Source organism: Lynx canadensis, chromosome A1 (assembly GCF_007474595.2).
Source record: "Lynx canadensis isolate LIC74 chromosome A1, mLynCan4.pri.v2, whole genome shotgun sequence".
NCBI lineage: Eukaryota > Metazoa > Chordata > Mammalia > Carnivora > Felidae > Lynx > Lynx canadensis.
In genome coordinates, this window is record NC_044303.2 from 174,795,298 (window position 1) to 174,819,252 (window position 23,955).

General features: G+C 49.4%; 1 protein-coding gene across 2 annotated transcripts in view; it reads right to left on the reverse strand.

The window, feature by feature from the left end:
- Positions 1-23,696, reverse strand: part of CPLX2 (complexin 2) — a 79,883-nt gene extending 56,187 nt beyond the window's left edge. For both annotated transcript variants that reach the window (XM_030327301.1, XM_030327318.1), the window contains exons 1-2: positions 23,488-23,696; positions 12,039-12,119 (exon numbers count right to left, since the gene is read on the reverse strand). The gene's annotated coding sequence lies outside the window, so the exon portion shown is untranslated. The remainder of the gene's footprint in view (positions 1-12,038; positions 12,120-23,487) is intronic.
- Between the last annotated feature and the right edge of the window lie 259 nt (positions 23,697-23,955).

A 23,955-nucleotide genomic window follows, 5' to 3' on the forward strand; every position in this document is an offset into this window, starting at 1 on the left:
AGCACAGAGCCCCATGCAGGGCTTGAACCCACGAACTGTGAGATCATGACCTGCGCTAAAGTTAGATGCTTAACTGACTGAGCCACCCAGGTGCCCCTGTTTTTTTTGTTTTTGTTTTTTTAAGGAGAGAAGAGCTCTGTCCTCTCTTTTTCTATGTATGTATGTATGTATGTATGTATGTATGTATTAGAGAGGGAGAGAGACAGCATGTGAGTCAAGGAGAGGGGCAGAGGGAGAGAGAGAGAGAATCCTAAGCAGGCTTCACACTGAGTGGAGGAGCCTGACACGGGGCTTGATTCCATGACCCCGGGATCATGACCTGAGCCGAAATCAAGAGTTGGATACTCAACCGATTGAGCCACCCAGGCACCCCACTCCTGGTATTTTGTAAGGGACCCATCTGGAAAGGGCGTGGCTTGGTCAGAACCCAGTAGGGTTGGAGGACAAACCCTATGGGATGGGTGGGGAGTAGCTGGTAAGTCAAGGAAGCGTCATGTGACCCCTCTTGCTGCTCAGGAGGTGGGAGAGGACAAGACAATTGTGCGGGCTGCTGGATCTGAAGGATCTGGCCGGGCCTCTGCAGGGAGGGAAAGGAGGGGGTGGGATAGGTGGGGGTCAGGGCAGCTAGAAGCTTGTCCAGCAACCTCCTGGGACCTCCTCTCCAGTGGTAACTATGCTGTGACCCTTCCCTCTAGGAGCTGACTTTGGAGCCCAAACCCGAGAAGGACACACCCCTGCCAGCAGCAGGCCTGTAAATTTCTCCACTCTGTTCGGGGACAGGGTGGTCCATTACAGCTTTGGACTTCACCATCCATAACCCTGAGCACCATCCCAAAGTGATCCTATGTCTTGTATCCATCTGCTTGTTTCTTACCCACCTCCCCACACCCTGCAGGGGAAGCCCCAGAAAGACAGGGACCTTGTGGGTCTCCTAGGGCTTAGCAGGGTGCCTGGGATGCTCACCAAATACCGTGTAGATTAATGAATGGAAGATCAGGCAGGATGGCAGTGTGTGGTGTGTGTGCGGTGGGGGTGGGGATGTTGCTCGGAGGTAGCTTTGACAGAGCACTTTACCAAGCAAGGCTCCCAAAATAAAGGGTCTGGGCTCTGAGATGAGAGCCCTTGAGAAGAGAAGGCCCTTCTGGGGCGAATTGTCTGGCTGTTGGCCAGAGTGCAGGGCAGCTGCAGGGAGGTCCTGGGGGAGGGGTGCTCTTCCTGCCCCTGCCACACCTGCTCTCTGGCAGTGACCGAAACCGCTAGGGGCCTGCTGTCGCTGCATGAGACAAAGGGTGCTGCCTGCTACTCAGGGAGGAGAGAGCCAAGGACAGGGCCTGCAGGCAGACAGGAGCACACCAGTCCTGGATGTGGCCAGGGAGGGAACGAGCATGTACCAACTAACCAGGGGCTGCTTTGTGCCAGGCCCCATGCTGGCTCATTGGCTTCTCTCCATAGGCTCTGAGGAAGGGACTGTTGAAACAGATAAAGAGTCGAAGACCCAGGGAGGTAAAGTGACCGGTTCTGGGCCACGGAGTGAGTGGTAGCAGGTCAGGCAACTCAGGTTGGCCCCAGTCCTCCCTTCACATCACTGGGCATCCAACAATAATGGGGTTGGGGGTCACTAGGCTTCTGATGGCTGTTCACCTCTGGTAGGACTTTTGGGGAGAGGTGGGGAGAGGGGAGGGAAGAGGAAGGAAGAGAGGAAAGGGAGGGAGAATCTCCTCTTGTGAGATAAAATATAAGAGTGCGATAGATGTTCTTGGCGCTGTTTCTTTACCTTTCTTTTGTTCCTTTCTCTTCTATTCCTTCCCAGGCTTCCTGCTCGTGTCTGAGATTAACGAGGAAGCAAACCCAGGGCTGAGGCCCCCCATGCTGGGGCTCTACACTTAGCTCCGATTGTGAGACTTTGTACAAGTAATTTCCCAGTCACCTCATCTTTGAGGTGTTGAGATGTTGATAACAATTAAACAATGTTTTAACATTTATTTATTCTTGAGAGAGAGAGGCAAAGAGAGAAAGAGAGGGGGAGACACAGAATCCAAAGCAGGCTCCAGGCTCTGAGCTGTCAGCACAGAGCCCGACGTGGTGGGGCTCAACCTCATGAACCGTGAGATCATGACTTGAGCTGAAGTCAGATGCTTAACCCACTGAGCCACCCAGGTGCCCCTGTTGGTAACAATTTTGACCTCTCAAGGAGGCTGTAAGAATTTAAAGAGGCAGAGGAAGCAGATGAAGCCCTGTGCCTAAGTGAGATGCCATTGGTATTAGCCAGAGGTTCAAGAGAATCTACTTCTACAATCCCAGTCACCCTACTTAGCCGCCTGAGATGACTTTCTAAAATAAAATGTACACCTTGTTCCTCAACTTCCAGGGACATGAACAACCATGTCAGGAAAGGGAATGTCCAAATGGCCAGTAAGCACATGAAAATGTGGTCAACCTCACTAGTCATTAGGGAAATGCAAATCACCACTGTGCACTCACCAGAATGGCTAAAATGGAAAGGACAGAAAATGTCAAATGTAGGGGAGGCCATGGAGCTTCTAGACCTTTCATACAGTACAGTGCAGAGTGTAAATTAGGACCACCATTTTGGAAAAAACATTTGACAGTAGCTGCTAAAGATGAACCCACATCCCCTATAACGTACTGATTCTACTCCTTGGCATAACCCCCACAGAAATGTGTATATATGTTCATCCAAAGACACAAGCAAGAATCTTAATGGAACCATTTTTCACGGGTCCCAAGTTGAACACAACCCAAATGTCCATCAACACTAGAATGGATGAATGCATTTTGGTGTTGTCAAATATGTTATGTATTAATATTATAACATAATATATGTAATTCCAAATATAATTATATTTGCAATACAATTTAGCCATGGGAATGAATAACATGAGAGAATGCCACACATAATGAGTGAAAGAAGTCAAATACCAAAGAATGCGTGATTTCATTTGTGCGATGTTCAAAAATAAACCAACTAATCGATGAGGTTAGAAGTTAGAATAGTGGAGAACAGTGGTTCTTTTTCAGGGAGGGGGCGATGAAGAGAGGAGCAAAGGGGCTTTCTGGCAAGCTGGGAAGTTTGTTTCTTGATCTGGGGCTGGTTACATGGGTATGTTTACTTTGTGAAAGTTCATTGAGCTGTAAATGTATGATGTGAGTACTTTTATGAATGTAGGTTATATTTCAGTAACAAACATAGGTTTGTTAGGAATGTAGGATATGTTTTTCTGCAACCTCCCCCCCTCCTCCCCCCACTGCCTATGGCTCTCTCCTAGCCTAGGCCAGGGTGCCAGCTCCCTGGCAATTCAAGGCCCTCTGCTGCCTGCTCTGGCCTCCCTGTCATCACTTCCTGCCTTAAGCAACAGGACAGTGGGTAGGTCTTCCCACATGCCAGGCTATTTCTCATCTCTGGGCCTTTGCCCTTGACCCGCCATCCTTTTCTTCCCATTTTGTCTGCCCCCTCATCCTTTCCTGAACACCCCACCTCCAGGTAGGCCAGGTACCCCTTCTCTGATCTCCCATAGTCTCCATCCTGCACTTTATCTCAGCCATCCCCATATGGGTTTAATATTATTATTACATGCCTGCCCATTCACCCAAGCTCAGGGCCTGTGACTGATTAGTCTCTCTGTTCCCAGTGTTCAGCATGGGGCCTGGCACAGTAGACAAACTGTGAATGTTTGCAGAACGAATGAGGGAAAAGACATTCTTTTTTTTTTTTTAATGTTTTTTTTTAACGTTTATTTATTTTTGAGACAGGGAGAGACAGAGCATGAACAGGGGAGGGTCAGAGAGAGGGAGACACAGAATCTGAAGCAGGCTCCAGGCTCTGAGCTGTCAGCACAGCCCGACGTGGGGCCTTGAACCCACAAACCGCGAGATCATGACCTGAGCCGAAGTCGGCCACCCAGGCACCCCGGGAAAAGACATTCTTATTTGGGGATCTTATTTGCCCCTCTGTTGCCCCCCTCATTTAATCAGGCTGGACCTCCATCACTGTCCTGTGACAGTTTCTCAGAGACTCTTCTCTGGGATAAATGTCTCTGGTTCTGATCCTATCTCCCATGTAATGGATTTCTGTCTTCATTCTATGAACCAGAAATGGACACATATTCCCCTACCCTGAATGCCTCACCTCCTTCATTCTACTTCACTCGGTTCCCCAGACAGCTCCTGGGGGTCAAGGCAGTGATTGGTCAGCCAGAGGGGTGAATTGGGCCAGGCACTTTCCTCAAACACTAGTCCCTAGGGACATCGGATCCTGTCACCACAAACACCATGGGAGTGGTCTGAAAGCGAAGCAGGATGGTTTGGGGGTGGGGGTGGGGTGGTGAGCTTCTTGTCACCAGCAGCATCAAATGGAAACTAGAGGGCTGCAGTTGGGGGTGCCATTGGCTGAGGTTCTGGGCAAGGCTGACAGCAGGGGTCAGGATCCCTGAGTGCACTGGCTTTTGATCGCAGCAGAGAGGCCCTGTGAGCAGCTGCAGTCACTCCCAGGTCGTCACGGGGCCAGGTGGCGATTTCACTCTAAATGGTTTGCTCATTGGCATTTGACCTCAATTTTTCCATCAACTTGATTTTCATTTCCTAATGTTTACTGATTGGAAAAATAAGGAGAGGTGGAAAGCTCAAGCTGGTGAAATTCTCTCCTCACTCTCGTCCCAATTTTCCAGATGTCTTGAGTTAAACATGACCTGTGGAGTCCTGCTGCTTCCCATGAACGATGGGCCTTGGCTGCCTCTGCCCACCAGCAGCTGGAGTCTACCTGTTGGACCCTGGGGTTCCTTAGCACTGTCGCCTGCAGCCCAGGGTTTGTGCCTCTTGGAGTGAGACGGGTCATGGGACTAGTTCTGGCCAATGTTCTGTGAAGGGAGCCGACAAAAGGCACTTGTAGGCTGAGGTTTGGAGTGTGTGGGAATTCTCTGCTCGCTCTCCTCCCCTGCCACCGAATGGTGGAGGCAGCCTGGGTCTCCCAGTCACCGCTTGGCAGGAGGCTACCCAGAGACCTGCTGGGCCCACAGCAGACTTTGCATGAGGGACGCCCACTTTTGTTGTATTAAGCCACGGAGGTCTCAGGATTAATTTTCACCATTGTTTAACCTAGCCATCTTGACAACCGCAGTCCCTACAGTTGTGCCCTGTGCCTCGAATGTGTCAGGCACTATGCTGGGCATAGATGTCAGATGTGGTGGGCACCCTCACCCTCTGGGAAGCACAGTTAAAGGGCAGCAGATGGAAGCAAAGGAGTTTGTATAATGCAGAGTGTCGTTACTGTGATAGGAGGAAATATTGGGTCTGTGGGAATCCAAACAGAGGGTGGCAAGGCAGAGGGAGGGGCAAGTCACAGAAGGCTTCCTGGAGGAAGTGACTTCTTAGCTGTTGAGGTGGATGAAGAGAAGTTAGTCTAGTGGTCACAAACTGGTGGTTTGCATTGTCTGGTCAGCACAGTATTTAAACTTTTTTTCGGTAGTTAACAATACTTGGAAAGGAGGAGTCTCACAAAAAATCTGGATTTGGGGATTTACTTAAATTGGGGTGCCTGGGTGGCTCAGTTGGCTGAGCGTCTGACTCTTGATTTTAGCTCAGGTTATGATCTCATGGTTTGTGGGATTGAGCCCCAAGCAAAAAGCCTGCTTGAGATTCTCTCTCTCTCCACCCCCCCTCCCCTCATGAACAGGTGCATGTGTGCTCTCTCTCTCTCGCTCTCTCAAAATGAGTAAATAAACATTAAAAAAAATCAGGATATCGATCAACACTGGGGCCGTGAGTCTGTATAGCAACAGTTGGCTGGACCCAGCAGGGGCTGCCCCTGTAGACAGGCATATTCCAGATCACCATAGTTCCTTTCATGTATTGATTTCTGGCCAGCCCTGCAGACAGTGAGTTTGTGGCCCCTGAGTGAGTATTCTCATTAGACTTCCTCAACCCAGCAGATCCTTTTCAGCTCTGGGGTCAAGGAACAGCCTTATCCAACTTTCTCCCTCCCTCAGCTAATTGGAAGATCCAGGAACGCCTCACTGGAAGTCTGATGGGCTTCTGTCTTGGCTATGGCTGCCTACTGGCCCTAGGTCAGGACAGTGACCTGGCCCTACCAGTGTGGGGAGAAAGGAAGCCCCAGGGATGGCTCCGAAGAGTCAGGCCCGGGGGACCACACCGCCTGGTCCTCCCTGGCTCCTCATGGTAGACATTTGCTGGTTGGGATTCTGGCTAGAATCATTTCTCCTCCTTTAATAACAGTCCCTTGATTTTCTTTTTGAGAATCACCCCTTCCTCAGTGTTCAAGTCTTGGAGGGAATCTGATCAAGCTCCATGCTCTCTGCTGGCCAAGAAGGAGGACACAGGGACCCAAGCCATGCCAGCTAGTGCCCCTCCTGTGGCTGTGAATCATGCGTAGAGTGATGCAAGGAGGAACAAACACTGTAGCTGATGCGTCCCCACAGGGGAGACTTGAAGAAACTGGCCTCATTCCTGCTACCAGACCCCAGGTCTGCTTTGGTTCCTGTCCCTTTCCTGAGCCTGATCGCAGGCTTCCTTTTGTTTCTGGGTGTTATCTGATAACCTCTCAATAACCCCTGCTTCTGTTTGATTGGGGCAGATTTGGTTTCTGTTGTTTGCTACTAACACCGATGCACAGCACCTCTCATAGGCTGGTGTGGACTGTTTGGGTTCACACTGGATTCCCCTGAATGCCAGGCCAAGCTTGCACAGGCTACAGAGTCAGCTACAGAGAAAAGCTTTGGCTTTTCCTTACCCTCAGCTCCTTCCTCCCCTTCTTCTGGAGCTGCTGGGTCATCCTTTGCAGCCACCAGCCTCGCCAGAAACCAGAGGACTGAGATTTCTTCCAGACACACCCTCTGGGGGCAGCCCTGACCATAATGACTGCTGCTGGGCCACTGTCGTGGTCCCTGGACTCCCAGCTCAGTCTGGAGGCTCCAGGTCACCTGCACAGCAAGCTGGCTCCTTAGGATGGGGCCACCTTTGCCTCCCCAGGACAAGGCTTGACCTGAAGCCAGCGGATGAGTCTGGAGACATCTTTGTTGTGGGCTCAGCATGGGCCCTGGAGCTGCAGGACCCCTTTCCATGCTTCTGCCAGACTGGCGTTTCTCTCAGTCATGATCACCTTTACCTTGTTTCCACGCATGTATTCTCTTGTACGATTACTCACTTTATACTGAACAATAACAACACCACTCACTTCTTAACCTTTAATACATGTATTCCTAAAAGGAACATGACATCATTCGCAAAAACAAGAAAGCTCTATCCTATTCTATAAGTGGAAGGTAATGGTAAAAACGAGGACTGGAAAATACAACATGTGTTACGTTAATTTCAGCTAGAAGCTGCTAGAAACTACGGCTGGTGCCCACTCTGTGGAAAACATTGCCTCTTCAGCCTGTGCCTGCTGCCGAGATCCTATGGCTAGCTGCCCGTCTGGACTTGACCATGGCTGCCCGCCTGGACTTGGCCATGGTTGCCCACTCGTACCCACCATACACTGTATTCCTGGCTGACTAGGCTTGGGGGCCTATCTTGTCCCAGTGGACGAGCTTGGTTCTAGGTCCAGCCATCTCAGGGAATTGAGAGAAGGATACAAGAATTAACTCTTTAGAGCCCTTCCTGAGTGACAGACATGGATAGGTATTTTACACAGATTATCTCAGTTTTCCCCACATTTCAGTCATTCCTGTACCCCCTTCATGATTCTGCCTATAACTACTATTTCATTTACTTTTGTAGTTTTCTTTAAATTGATTTTGCCTTTTAAAAAAGCTCTGAATTTCTTTTAAAAGGAAATGCTATATTATTTCCATAAATCACAGAATTTGGTGTGTCAGTTATATTTTTCTAACATGCACAATTGTGAGCTATTAAAATAATAAATGTTCATCCATCTACTACCTAAAATCATCGTGTACACCATCAATCACCCATGTACAGCCCTTGGGACATACTGTAGCTCCTTAGTTAATTCTCACCTTTTTCTAGAAGGATGGTTTATAGATAAGAATATAGAGGCTCAAAGGGGTCCCTTCCTAAAGTCCCATAGGTGGAAAGGCTTGAGGCTGAGATTTTAATCCAGACAGTCTAACTCCAAATGCCAAGGCTCTTTCAACACTAGTCCTTTCCAAATAGATTTTTTAAAAATCCAATGAATCTGTTAAAAATGAAAATGTGTTTGGAAATCTAATATATGAAACAGATAAAATTGGAGCTTTTAAAAATTATTCAAATAGGATTGTTGGGTGCAGAGATTCCTTTTTAAAAACTTCTCTTGACCAAATCCATTCTACAATGGCCCTTGAGAACTGTCTCAGAAGCCCAGGACTCTGAGGAATGTTATTTTGACCCATGGCATCACTCTGTCTCTTGACTTCATTTAGTCCAACTTTCCCTGTGAGCCAAACTCCTGAGGGGCAACTTCTGGGTCTATGTTATCTTTCCTGGCTGGCATCTCTCTCTTGGACCTTTGCCATTTTAAAATCTTAAAATTTTCCATCTTACTCTCTTGAAATCTTCCACTGGCATTGTAAGGCTTACTCTGACCTAATTATTCATTCATCAAACACTGATGTCTAACCTGTACCCAGATTTTTAGATGACACAAGAAGAATAGATGTAGTCCCCTTGATGGGTTCCCAAGCCAGTGTAGGAGACAGACAGACACAGCCAAATGCAGTAAGGATTGGAGCAGCCCCTGTTGACCTGAGTCTCATTGTTGCCTCTGTTCCTGGCTCCTTTCGGGACCTGGTTGCATCCTGTGATGAGCAGTGCCTGAGATGGGGCCAGTGAAGGGACCCCATTGGTGCCAGAGGTCTTGTCTGATTCCTCATTATGATTCCTGGGTCACCGTTCCCTTCATCAACTGATGCCTGATGTAAGTCTGGACTTTGAATCGTACCTTAATCAGACCCCCAAACCCTTACTCCAATAGAAGGATCAATTTACAATTGTGTCAGCATCTGCAATATGGAGCTCTGACTGGCTCCTGTCAGGCTGCTTTCTCCCTTCATGGCAGCCTATGCCCCCAACCTAGAGATCTTCCACTGAAGTGGGTACCACTAAAGGGCCCTTCTCTGCCATGAAGAGAAGAATCTGTTACTCTAAAGATAAAGTAAGATCCAGTCCAAATTCTGATAAATTTTAAAGATTTCTAAAGGAAATTCAGCTTTGTGGTGCCCCCCACCAAGCCAAGGTTTCTACCTTTTTTCTCAGTCCTATCTATGGTTCTGGTTATCTCTGAGATACCTCGATCTTTGGAAGGCCCTGAATGTTCCCAGGACATCATCCTTGGGGTCTCCCCTGTGCTGTGGGTCCCAGTCTAAGCTAAGCTTGAGTTCCAGGAAGCTTCTCCCTTGGTAGGTCCTAGAGTTGGGTCCATTAGCAAACTCAAACAACTCAAGTCAATTAAAGCCAAGTCAACTTAGCTCAACTCAACTCAACTCAACTCAACTCAACTCAACCCAATGCATACTTACTGTGTATCTCTTTGACTATACATACTACCCTATGGGTAGGGTAGTTTTGGAAGAGGTAGAATACAACAGCTGCCTATCCATCTTTGCCTATCTGTACTACCCTATGGATAGGCTCTAGTTTTGGGAGAGGTAGAACCCAACAGTTAACAGCACACAATGCTTATTCTCAAGGAGCTTTCTGTTTTCCTAGATTCCAGACTCTGACTTTTCTTTGAGCTGAGGGAACTCCTTGTACAAGGAGCTGGAGAAAAAGCTTCATTTTCTGGCCTGGAGACATCCCAACCAACAGGGTAATTCTTGGGGTCTGCTCTTCAAGACTTCTCAAACTACCCTTCTGGGGTTGTTTGATTTTAATATTTCAGATTGCAGAGTCAGTTGGTCCCTTACTCTTTAGGATATGGTTCATATGGGTCCTGAGTCTTGCATTTATTCACAAACTTGCACTGAGCCCTTACTATGTGCCGGACACTTTATAGATTATCTTATTTAATTTTTATAGCAATCCGTGTGGATGCAGGGCCAGTATGTGGTCAGTTGGAATTTAACCCAGCCCTAATTCCAAAGCCCATACGCTTTCCATGTTATTCCATGGTCTCTTAGAACAACTGGATAAAATCCATAATAAAGAATAGAGATCACCGAATGTTTAAACGAACATATTCCATATGGAAGGAAGGAGTGGATTAATGAATATTTTATGTAAAGCAAAATCTCATCTGACCAGTTTATTAGAATTCTTTGAGAAGAAAACTATATAGGGAGATAAAGGGTGACTTTCACAAAAAGCCTTTGTCAAGTTTCTATCCTAAAGCCTATTAATAAAATTGATTCATTATAGAATTGGGCAGAGGTGGGTGGTGAGTGGGAGGGAGTCTATTTTTGCATGGATAGAGAACTGGCTTAGAGACAAGAAAGAGAGGGTGGGGATAAATGGGTGCTTTTTCAAATGGAGAACTAGGGTTCCCCAGGAGTTGGTGCTGAGTTTGGTCTTATATACCCAATGCACATGTATTGAGTGCCTAGTGTGTGCAGTTCCTGCAGTAAGTATTGGGGATAACCCCCAAACCAGACTTAGTTCCCCTCCTGGAGGAGCTCAAGGAAAGAGGTGCTCAGTGACATCTCCAAGGTTTCAGAAGACAGGAAGCTCCTGAGGGGCTGAAATGCCAAGACATTGGAGATAAAGCTGAAGAAGGTGGCTGGGAAAGGGGAAAGAGCCCCAGGCAGCAATTAGAAGTTTCGAGCTCTCGGACCAGCTCTGTCACTGACTCGCTGTGTGACCCTGGGCAAGGCCCTTCCCTCTCTGGGTCTCAGTTTTCTCTCCTATCTATACAAGGAAGGAATTGGACTAGATGCTCTGTAAGGGTGTGGTGTTCTGGATGGAGGACAATGATTTGAAATAGAACTTGGTTATGAGAAAGTCTCTCTTTCCTGTGGCCAACATGTCTCCTTCTGTCCCTGCACTGAGATGGGGGACCACTCTCTCTCTCTGTCTCTCTCATTTGTGAACAGTGAGGATGAGGCAGAGAGCCATGAGGTCTGTGATGCTGGGGCTCAGAGCCCAGCCTGGAATCCCTCAGTGGCATTCATTGCGAGTGACTCAGCATCATAAATAGCTCCCATCTGGATGAGCAACGATATCTATAGCGATCGCGATCTCTATATCCACACACCTCTCTCTGTGCAAATATGTGGCTCACTGTATGCTAAATACGAGGTGGCCTGGAGACGTTCCTCCTCTTAAAAGACTATTTGGTATGAAACTCAAGACTGTTTATTTAAAGAAACAAGTTTACAACTATGCACATTGGATTACTGGTAGTGGGTGGTGGGGAAGAGGCGATGTGGATGAAGGGCTGCTGGGTGTGATCCACGCTTGGGGGCCACCCGACAGAGAGGCTGAGGCCAACCACTCCACCTTTATCCTTCTGTCTGCAGCAGGAGGGGTAGTGGACACCACACATGAGATGCTTGAAATCCTGGGGTGGGGGTGTAGGGATTGGTATAGTGTTGAGCTCATCAAAGCAGAAAGCCACAGTTAGCAGAAAAAAACATAGGAACTGGGGTAACAGGAGAGCCAGATTCCAGCCTGCTCTGCCCTGCCATTGATCTTGGTCAGTTCATTAATTCATCATTCATTCATCAAGCATGTAGCAAGCACAGACAATATGCACAGGCCATATGGGGATAACAGACAAGAAAATGTAGGTTGGAATTCAGGCTTAGCCACCTGCCAGCTGTAAGTGCTTTCCCCTCTCTGTGCGTCTGTCTCCTCATCTGTAAATTGGGGATAATACCCCCTAAGGTTTTTTTGGGGGGAGCATCATGGAAGGAGATAATGCACAAGAAAGTGTTTCTCTGTTGTAAACAACTCTGAAAATGCAAGCTAGCACCATTCCACCATATTGCCCAGTTGATTCAGCTCCTTTCTAATTAGGAGTGGTCTTGGTGATCACAGAGGGGAAATGTCATCATGACCCCTTCACTGGGGCCCCAGGAGTGGGGAGGCCTGAACACCATCCATGGAATGACCCTGGACAGTACTCTTACCTTTGCTTCGTGGCTGAGCTGAGATGTAGGGGCCTTCAGTCAATGAGCAGAGCAGGTAGCATGCCAGAGATGCACAGATCCCTGGAAGAGAAGAGAGGGTGTTGAGGGGTAAAGGGAGAGGACTTTTGGGGTGGTTGGCTTTCTGAATGGGCACTGAACCCCAGGCCCCACTAAAGACATACTCTTGCTTCTCCTGAGGCCACTACTGATCCCCTGGGTTTCATCAAGGGGCTGGGCAAGATGGGACTCTACCTGGCATCAGACCCAACCCCGGGCCCCACCTCACCTACTCCCCTGACACCAGTTGCCCATCTCGGTCACTGGTTCAGGCAACTCTTGTATGGTACCACTGACCACACTGCTTTCTGGCTTAAATGTGATCTCTGACTATGTCAATGGATGGGATTTACTGTCAGTCATACTTGGGTTTGAATTCTGGCTTTGGGAAAATCCATTACGTCTCCCCAAGCCTCAGTTTCCTTATGTATAAAATGGGGCTACTAACTGCACCAACCCCCTACATTAAATGCCGTATAAATGCTGGTTGTAATTACTGTTGTCAGTGTTGACTAAAAATATCTGGGAAGATACCTATTACATTGCAGACCCTCAAATTTTAGTTACCTGCCTCTGCTTTCTCCTAGGAGGCACCAAGCATTCAAGGGTACATTCCATGACTGTATCCCGAGCCTTGCACAAGTCCTGACAGAAAGTGGGCACCCATTAGACATTTGTTGACTGAGCGGTGCTCAGCAAGTTTGCTAGGTCTGCTCTCACAAAGCTAGGGCTAGTGAAGTTGATGTTGTCCCATTTTACAGACGAGAACACAGGCACACAGAGGGGAGGCCATTCTGCTCCACCTCCCACCAGGGGAGCCTGTGGAGCCAGATCAGAACCCTCAGTCCCCACTCTGCCCCCTGCTGCAGTCAGGGCCTCTCCTGGCCGGGCACCAAAGCCTCGGCAACTTCAGGGGCCTGTGTACAACCTGGTGCCACCTCCTCGACTGTTTTCCCCCTCCCGTAACCACAATCCTGCTGTGACTCAAGAAAGGGGAGATTCTTGTCGTTTCCAGAGGTGGGGACTGAGGATTTGCCCTGGATGATAGACACAGTATAGGTAAAGCAGGGACTCCAACAATCAGCCCACTCAAGCCCCTTTCTGTGACCGGTCGTCTTCTGGGACCACCTGGGACCACAGTACCTAGCCCTTTGGCCTCCACTGCTCCAAGGCATTGCTGCCTCCCGACACAATGTCCTCCACCCCCAATCCCACCTCTAGAGTAGGAGCTCAGCGAGGCAGGGCCCCGCTGATTCCCAGGCCTGGCACTTAGCGGGACTTGACAAATATCTGGTGGGTGAGTGAATGAATGAGTAAATAGTGGCTGAATGGCTGTGTCAGGCCATGTTCTAAAGCTGGGGACACCGCAGGGAAAAGGACAAGCATGCTCCGGCTCTCAGAGCTGAATTTAAAACGAGCAACTGGATTAGAAACAGGGCAGATGTTACTGTTTTCTGACTGGCTAGGCGGGGAAGTGGGCCCCCTGACTGCCCACGGAGCATCTTAGAGCAAAGAGTGACCTCCCTGGCCTCAGGCAGGGCCACAGGCACGCCAGGTGGGGAGGCCGACCTTTAGAAGGCCAGGAGGAGAACGGTGGCACAATTAAGTATTGAATGTCTACCTACTGCTAAGTTGCAAAACAGCTGGCACATTCCTGGCCCAGAGTAGATACTCTTTTGTGCAGTGAATGAACCCGTTTGTTCAATGCCTGGGCAGAGAGTATGTCAGGATGACTCAGGTCTAGTGGGCTGGTGGGAATCAAGGGTGCTGACGATCAGAATGATGATGATGTACACTTGAACGGGGCTTCACTGTTCTCGGAGCCCTTTTGCACAGCGGTTACTATTCTCCCGGCGCAGGTGACGGATACACTGAGCGTGCACGTGTTAGCGAGCACGCCGGGCTGGGCACGGGCGGCACTGACATAAACAACAGGGCAACGGCCGCACTTTTGCTGTATCTGTGATGTACCAAGCCCTTCACATCCACGATCTCTAATACTCCCATTAGCCTGGCAAGGCCAAGGTCACAATCCCCATCACACAGAGGAGGGCACAGAGGCTCAGAGAAGTCTTGATCTTGCACAGTTGGAACCTGGGTCTTGCTCTAGGAGTGAGATGTAAAAAAGCCCACAGTCTAATGGGGACACAAACAGGAAGAGGATAGTTAACACACAAGGTGACATCCCCGGAAATGCAGGCTCGTCAGAGGTGCCTCACTGCCAGAGGCCTCAGGGAGGGCTTCCCTGAGAAGGTGAGTCTGAAGCTGAGGCTTAGAGGACAGAGGAGCAGGAAAGGCTTTGCAGGCAGAAAGAACAGCATCTGCAAAGGTGTGAGAGAGCATGGTCCCACTTGGAGGAATTTGGCTTGGCTATATCCTTGGGGACAAGATGAAGCTGGGAGGTTGTCGGGGTCAGTTATGAGGAGCTTTAGGGGACATGGACTTACCCAGAGGGTGATGGAGAGCCACTGCAGGGCTCAGCTTGTGCCCTAGGGAGCTCCTCCTGAGGGCAGGGTCTGGATTGGGGGGATAGGTAGCAGGACCTGTGCTTGATGAGGTCTGGGGTTAGAGGGAGAAGTAGACTCTGCCTCGCTGGGTGCGGTGCATAGAGGTGGAAGGTCTGCGAGGACTCAACTCTCCCATTGGCTGACCTACCCCGCTGAGTTAGAGGTCCTCCTCCGGGCCCCAGTGAGGAGCCTGTCCTGACGACAGGTCCTCATCTTTACCCCAGGCTCAGCAAAGCCCTCTTCTGCCACCCTGACTGCCTCCCGAATTGTGTCCTAGCAACCTCACAGCTCTCACCTTGGCAACACCAGCTTCTACACTACCTTCCTCTGATTAGGCCTGGAAAGGAAGGCAGTAATGGGATGCCTACTGTCCAGCAGACATGCCCAGGGAACCAGCCAGGGCCGCCACAGTGGTGCCACTGGCTTCATCAGGTGGAGCCTGGCCATTCAGATTCAGGAGGTGGGTCTGGACACAGGACGGGACTCTGGACAAGAACCCTTGTGAGCTGGCTTCTGACCCAGGGCTGTTGCTCTGTCTGAGTGACCTTGGACAAGTCTCTTCCTCTCCCTGGGCCTCAGGTTTCCCTTCTGTAAAATAAGGGGGTTGAATAACACTATCTCTAGAGCATAATATTATCTTATTCCATTTTTAACCTTTCCCATGGTTATTGTTAGATGCTCTGTTGCTGGCACAGATTTTGGTTTCAGACCCTAGGGGTTTACATCCTGGTTTGCTTAGCCAAATCACTACCTCTCTGAGCCTTGATTTTTTTCCTCTGTAAAATGAATATATTTCATGCTATGTTACCCAGGGAGTTATAAGAGTCTGTTTGAAACGGTATAGATGAAAGTGCTTTATAAATGGCAAAGAGCTATACAAATGTTATCTATTTCATCATATGGGCTGTACTCAGTAACCATTACTGAACCCCCTCCACCCCTCTCACCACCAGCAACAATCGCAAGCAATTTTATTGAACACTTACTACGTGCCGAGCTTTGTGCTGAGGTTTTACCTCATATTATCTCATTTTATTTTCACAGCAACCGTATAAGGTATTTGCTATTATTTTTCCCATTTTCCGGATAAAGAATGGAGGACCTAAATGGTTTTGTATAAGAGCCCAGCCAGAACTCCCTGGCTTTACAACTTGACCGTTTAAAATGTACTGAGTTGGCCACCTCGGGATCTCTTCTCCCTTCTTGGGTTTTTCCTCTTGCCTGAAGTCAGGATCTAAATCAGGGGTGTGGGAGCAAAGGGGCAGCGCTATCATTTATTGAGCATCTTCAAAGTGCCAAGAATTGGCCAGCTTCTCAGGGCTTTTACATGCTTGCAATCCCTTGGGGTCTCATTAAAATGCAAATTCGATTCAGGGGTCTGCCCTGCGGCTAAGGTTCCGCATTCATAACAAGTCCTAGGAGACGCTGATGTTGCTGGTCCAGGGACCACACTTGGGAGTAGCAGGTGCTAGAGGGCTACAAATCTTATCTATGACTCTTGGGGACCAGGTCTTCTTAGCCTGGGGTCACAGATGGGGCAGATGAGACTTGAGAGGCACTGAGACTCACTCAGGGTCCCAGAGCATACAAGGGGTGAGTTTGAACTTAGGTCCACTTGGGGTACGTGGCTCCAGGGCTGCCTGCCAAGCCGACACCTCCTGGCTGTGGGTCCCCGCTTGGGTTCTTCTGTCCCCACAGCCGGGATGGAGTGTGGTCTCTGAGGCGCCTACTGGGGACTGTTCTTACTTTCAGTTTGTCATGAGCCGTCCCATTCTGGATGCTGGCTTCCGGTGGGAACAGGGCCCCGGCCCAGGAAGTGTTCCTGCAGTTGAGCGAACATCTCTGGGTCAGGATTAGATCCTGCACGTGTCTGATTCACCCCATTTGTCTTACCCCCGAGCTGGCTCTTTTAGAATCCTGTCCTCATTTAACATTTTAATATTTTCTTCATTATGGATTCTTTGGCTCCAATTTTGTTTATAAAAAATACCGCACAACATGTTATTTATCTTGACGGCTGCATTTTTTGGCACGCTTCTACATTTTGCACCTGATGCAGGTGCCTCTCTCCCTCGCCTCACCCCCATCCAGCGGCCTTATGTCTTCTCCCTCCCCTCACTGCCTCATAGCATTAGGGATGCCGCCTGCAAGGTACGGGGCAGTGCCCACCCAGCAGCCAGCCAGCCGACCGATGTCATTTATTTCCCAGCAGGGGAACCCATCACTTTTTTGCCCTTTGGCTGACTGCTCTAGAGATGGCAGCAGGAACCGTAGGCCTAAAGGGGTCCAGGTGATCACTTTGATGTGGGCTTTGCCCCAGCAGGCCCCGTACCGGTGATGAGATGGAGGAGAAGACTCTTACTACGATTTAGATGATGCCACCCCTCTGCTTCACCCAGTCGTCAAGGCCCTGCCTGCTCTGGCCCGGTTCACCCTCTCTGCCCTTATCTCTACCACCCTTTCCCTTGCTGGCTCGACTTCCGTCATGCACCTTTGTCAAGCTTCTTCCTACGTCAGGGACCTTTGCACTTGTCCATAGCCAGCTGCTTCTCCTTGTCCAGATGTCAGCTTTGATGCCTGTTCCTTCAAGCCCTGCCTGCCTTATGTAAACAGCCCAACAGCCCCTGCCTCCTTGACACACCCCTCTCTTATTTCCTTCCTAGCACTTATATAACTTGGTGAAATGATTTTATTGTTGACTTGCTTCTTTTCTGTCTCTCGAAAGAACGTGAGCTCAGGGACAGCCTGGACCTTATCTTGTCTGTCTTATTCTTCGTTGTCTTTCCAGCTCCTCCAACAGCTACTGGCCCATCACAGGTGCTCAGTGAGTATTGAGGAACTGGTGAGCCATACCCTGGGCTTCAGTTTCCACATTTGTGAAATGGGATTACAACCCGAACCCCACATGGTCAGAATCAAAAACAAATGACCCAGTGGGGCCAGCGGTATATCCCCATTTTTTAGATGATGGAACTTGAAGCTCAGAGAAATGATGGGACTTGCCCAAAGTCACCGGCAGGATGTGCTGGGGCTGGGGCTCTCTCCAGGATGCGCCGGGCCCCACGCCCTGCCTGGAGCAGGCAGGCATTCACGAATGGATAGCTGCATCCGAGTTCCTCTGAGTGTCCTGCCATCTGCTGCTTGAACTGCAAGACCCTCCTGCCCACCAGGCTGTCACAGCTTTCGTGACGAGTCAGAGACAGGAATTCTAATGGCTGTTTTTCTGGTGGAACACAAAGGCCTGCCTCTTGCAAATGTAGAGATGCATTTTCTCCGCAGTGGCAATTACCACACTGGATGTCTGGGGAACGCTTTTCATCTTCCAGGCACTTCACCAAGATTAACTTCTGAACCTATGCAGCAATGCTCGTTGTAGCTTGAGTAGGTGTCTGGGGCAGCGTGGGCGCAGTGTCTTCGGTCACAGGAGGACCTGGGGTTCAGAGGGCTGGAGGCCCCCAGGTCAACATCTCTAGGAGTTTGGTCTGTTTTCTCGAGAGCAGCTTCTCCACGATCCAAAACGCATTGACCTTCTTGGGAATCCAAGCTTCTGACTTTCCCTGCGTGATTGTATTTAGTCGTGTGCTCCACAAACACTTACTGTGAGTTACCGAGGCCTCCTTCTAACCCTGAGAATGAACTGGGGAACAAAATATGTACTGTCCTTCCCTTGCTATGATATTGAATCAGTCATGGAGACCGAGGACAGCATCCCTCCTATAACTGGCTGTGTGACTGTGGGATAGGTCCCTTTCCCTCTCAAGGCCTTTGGGCTTTAGCTTATTCTCCTCCCCACGATCCCCTGCTTAAAGTCCTTTAATGGCTCCTTGTTGCATACAGAAGAAGGTGAGCATGCCTGGCCTGGTCTTCAAGGTCCCTCAGAGCTGGGCTCCTACTAGACCTTTTCCACCAGAGGCTCCTGCTCTCGGACGTGCTCCATGTTTATTTATTCATATGTCACTTTCTAGGTGCTTTCCAGGCACTGTCTAAGTGCTTCCCAAATTTAACTTGGCTAACCCTCACAGAAATCCCTTGAAATTAGTATTGTGATTCTCATCGTCTCCACTTCAAGATGAGGACATCGAGACACAGAGTAGTTAAGTAACTTGTGGAAGTGCACACAGCTACTGAATGGCAGGGTTGGATTTGAACCCGGACAGTCCGGCTCCCATTTCAGGCACTCTGTTGCTGGTAAGTTGCCTTTCTTGTCCTGGGCACCAGCCCTACCCTCTCCTTTTCTAAGTGCAATCCAACAGCCATGGCCCACTTCCACAAACCCCTGCCCAGTGCCATCCCAGACTGAATGAGTTCTTCTTGGCTCTGTGTTCCCGTAATGCCTTGCACATCCCTCCCCATGGCCGCCCTTCCCGCAGGGTTCTGCATTCTGGTTTCATGTCCTGTCTCCTCTGCTGGATGCTGAGCATCTCAAGGGGTGAAGCTGTGTCTCACCTTCTCTCTGCCTGCTCGATGCCCAGCCCAGCATACTTGTATCACCCATTCCTCAATGCAGTAACCAGAGGTATCTTTTTAAAGCAAAAGCAGTTTTTTATCACGCTCCTGCTTAAAATCATCCAGTGATAATCCACTGAATTTAGAATAAAATCCCAAATCCTGACCATGGCTTAGAAGACTCTGCATGATGGACTGGTCCCTGCCCCCTCTCCACCCTCATCTACACTGGCCCTCTGCCTGTCCCAAAGAGTCCAGGCTCACATTTAGGGCCTCTTCCAGAGCTCTTTCCTGAGCCTGGAATGTTTGGCCCCATATCCTCATGTGATTGACTTCTTATTATTTGGGCCTTAGTTTCATGTTTGCCATTTCAGACAGACCTTCCCTATCTGTCCTTCTGTATGCTTAAAGTCTTCACACTTACTTTTTAATTGTTATTAATGACTGTGTCTACTGCAAGTTTATAAGCCCCATGGAAGCAGGGATCTGAGGTGTCTTGTTCAGTACCTGTAACCATGCCTGACAAGAATAGCCACTCAAAGAGTAAATGTTGGAGGAAGTATAAATGCTTATCTGTTGAAATTCACCTAGGCCCAGATAATATAATACAGGTTTCCCCTGCTATTTGAAAGTGGAGCATTCTTATGAAACCTTTTTAAAACCCAAATGGTGTAAAGCAAAGAAGCAATTATCTTTCTGTAAAAGTGAAATCCTTTCAAATTCTTTTGGCTAGTGAAAACAGGTACTAACATAGGTCTTCCATAAAAGTGATATGACATAAAGTGAACTTTCAGAGAGTGTGGAAAAACCTGTATTAATAATATAATATAGTATAATATAATATAATATAATATAATGCAATATATATAATGATATATATAATATAATATAATATAATATAATATAATATAATATAATATATCTGAACTGGTCTCACCTCAGGCTAAAAGCTGGGATAATTTCATAAGCTGAAATTCACTATCTTTATCACTTTGCCTGCAATCATACTCCCAGACATAAGGCAATTTTATTGACCATTCTCTGCTGACTTCCTTCACGAGGGATGCTTAGAACTCCTTACATGTGCCTTAATTGTCCACCTAAGACTCAGGGAAACTTGTGAGATACTGCCTTCCCCATTTGCAGGCAGGGACATCCCTGAAAGCAAAATGCTGACTTGTGAAGTGCCCAGAGCCTGATGGGAGCACACATACCCGTCACATCCATCACATTTCATCAGTAACAAGAGAGACTTCATGCTCCAGAAAAGGCACAAGAATTCTGCGTCCTGCCAGGACTTGGGCCAAACACTGCTCATATCTCAGAGAAATGGCGGTCTGTCGCTAAGAGGAATGTGCAGCCCAGTTGGGGGCAGATGGAAAAGAGACTTCATATTCATCTGGTTAAGACAGGCAGGATGAGCAAAAATGCAGAAATAAGGTTTGGGTGTCTGACTGCAGAAATGTGTTAATGAGAACCAAGGGGAGAGACAGGAGATGCACGCAGTGGCCAGAATATAGATACCACCATTGTAGACTTTCTGTGAAAGGATATGGAAGGGCAATGAGTCAAGGTATCTCAAAGACCAACTGCCACACATTGTCATCCTCTTGAGAACCAGGAAGGACATTTCTTGCCCCACTTTCCCTCCTCCTTCCAGCCTCTTTGAGCTCTGGAAGGAAATGGCATCCCAGTTTAGGGGCTGAGAAACTCTAAGACCTAATCTTCTAGGCAGAATGGTGAACTGACAAAACTCTGGATTATGAGTTCAAAGGTCTTGGCTGTGGTCTCAGCACTGTGGAGCTTTGGGCAAACTCCTTCCTATCTCTGGACCCTTGTCTTTCTCATCTGTAAAAAGTGGCCTGTTGGGTTTGATGATTTCCAAATCCAGGATTTCCATGACCTTCAAGCCTTCTGTCCTTATAAGCTTATAGTTTCAGATTACTTTGAAAGAGAAGCTCTCACTTTTGTCTTTTTCTTTATGGGCTCAATTTGTCTTTTGACTATTGTCTTGCAATAGTACTGGCCTCTAGTCACAGTGTAGGCAGTGGAGATAAACATTCTGGCTTTGTAAAATCTGTTGAGGGCTGATGTACCCTCCATTTTTTTTCTGAAATAGTTTCTCTAATGCACACTGGCTTATCATCTTAGGGTGGATCTCTCGCAACCACTTTTCTGCTAAGGACAGGGAATGTTCAGAACAGATTGAGGAATGAAAGTCAGAGTTTGAGGTAGAGACTTCTAAGGTAGAACAACATTTGAATGCAGGTGTTGTTGTTGATGGTAAATCCTTCTGCACTAAGTGATATGATGTCTTGGGTTTGCTTCAAGATATGTCTCTCTCTCCCTCTGTGTGTGTGTGTGTGGTGTGTGTTGTGTGTGGTCTGAGTGTGATGAGAGTGGGCATGGGTAAAGATGAAACAAATTGGCCACCGTTGAATGCTGGATGACGGGTATGTGGGGGTTTATTATAACTATTCTTTCTATTTTTTAAAATATCATTGAAATATTTCATCACAGAAGAAGGGCCCTTTGGAGACTGGCTTCAGCTTTTCTCTCTACTCTCATTTCACACTCCCCATCTTAAGGACTTTCTGGCGCAGTGACATCACCCTGGTGGCTCTGATCTCACACCTCTTGGCCTTTACACACAGTTGCAAGTGTCTGAGGTACCTTTCCTCTCCTTTCCCCACAGCTCATCAACTCCTGCCTCTGAGATCCTATATAGCCTTGTGTACTCACCTTGGTATAGCACTTATCACATCATATTGCAACTGTTTTCTGCTTCCTTTGCTGCTCTGTGTCCTCCTCAGGACACGTCTCTGTCTCCCCAGTGCACAGCCAGTGCACATAAGAAGTCTTCAGCGTATGTTTACAGAGGGAATAGTAGCAGAAAGGATAGCTCATTTTTGAGTACTTATTATGTGCCAGGCACTTCCCTAAGCTTATTATATAGGGTATTTCATTAAATCCTCACCACAAGTGGGTACTATTAACCTGTCTTATCAGAAGGTCACTCTCCCAAGGTCACATGCTAGTAAGTGACAGAGCTGAGATTTGGACTCAGAATGAAACAACTCTGCTCTTCTCCTGGCATCTGGGGTTTTAAAACACTTCCCCATGAATGTTATACAACAGGCCCAGGATTTGGGAGCTCGGGCTTTAGGCCCAATTCTACTTAATTGCTAAGTGACCTTGGGCAAATCACCTCTGCCCCCTATACCGGGACTCCCGGGTCTCTGGTTGAGACTACCCGGGATTGAGAGGGTCACGTGAGGCAAGGGCCCTCCCAGCTTCAGCTCACAGAGAAAAGGTTTCCTCTTCCACATTTGGTTTTCTCCCGCTGAACTGGCTTCTCTGTTTGGGAACCTCCCAGCTTCTCATGTTCCTTCAACCTCTTTTCTTACTACTGCAGCCTCCCAGAGCCAAGCCTAGTTCACAACCTGCTGCTTCTGGGGTCTCTCCCTTCCCCCATTCGTTCCTCTCCGGCATCACTCCGGAGGTGGGGAGCGGAGTAGCTGCCCAGTTCGTGAGGCTTCCCCGCGGTTTCCTCGGCCCCCTCCCCCCACGGAAACTCAGCCTCACACTTTCTAGGGATGTTCCAGGGACAGCCTGAGTCAGTGATTGCAGCTGTCAGCCTCGGGTAATCTGTGTTAGGCTCTCTGAAGGAAGTCCATGGTCCTGAGTTAGGGTGGAAGTGGGGGTCTGGAGGGAAGAAGGGGCAGCGCACTCCTCCCTTCTAGCCTAGGCCCAGCCGCCCACTGGAGTCCTGGACCCTTCTGTGCCTGTCTCTCCTTCCACCCTCTTTCCGACTTCCAACTGGACCCGCCATTGCACGGCCAGGCCTTGGTGAACTGCAGACCCAAGCCAGAGACCGCGCGATTGTGACTGAGCTCCCCTCCCCAGCTCGCCCCAGACACTGCTCTGGGGAAGCCGAAATCCCCGATCGATGCAACCACCCACCCGCAAGGAACGCGGGAGGCCCCAGCCCCTCGGCTTTGTTCGCGGCTCGCCAGGAAGCAGGCGGCCGGTAAGAGCTGTCTGCCACCGCGGTGTTGACGCGGGGAGCGGAGTCCACGGGGACGAGGGACTGTCCTCGGAGGCCGTGGCACTGAACCCGGACCCAACGAGGAGAGGAGCCGGCGGATGGCCGTTGTAGGCAGGTGCAGTGCTGACCTGAGGAGAGGACCCAGCTGGGCGAGGGGAGCTGTCCCCGAGGTGGTGCTGAAGCGAGAAGGGGCCCGTGGCTCCCTCCGCCTCTCCCCGGAAAGAGCCGTGGCGGCTGAGAGCTACCGGGAGAAGGAAAGAGGACCGGAGGGAAGCCACCCTCAGGGAGCTCGCCGGCGCGGGGGCCTATGGCTAGTGTCTCTCCGGCGAACCTGCCTCCAGCGGAGGAGGTGGCGGCTCAGCAGCAGAGAGCGAGCGTGCGTTCTACGAACCTGTTGGAGGCTGCAGCTCCTCCGCGGCCGACCAGGGCGCCCGGGACCGAGATTCTGGCGCGCGTCCTCTCCTTCCCCTTCCTGCACTCCTCCGCGGAGGCGCTCCCTCCTGCCTGGGCTAGCACATGTGCACACCGGGGGCGCCCAGCCCCTCTTCGGTCCGCCCCGAGTGTCAGCCGAGCTGCAGGGCACAAAGCCGAGAGGCCTCCCCCAAGGGCAGACCCGCTCCAGGGAGACCCAAGCTTCCTGAGATAGGAGGCGGGGGCTGGCGACGGGGACCAGAGAGGGCGCCAGCAGTGAAATCAAGAGGGAGACATGGGGGGAGCTCTCCATAGAGTCAGTTCTGCCCTGAAGTTTGGGAACATAGGGTTCTGTCACTTAGAGAACAAAGGGCTTCCTGCCTTGGAAGTCTCTCTTCCCTGCCCCCCTTTTCTGTGACCAGTTAACCAAAGGCAGGTTTTGTACTTG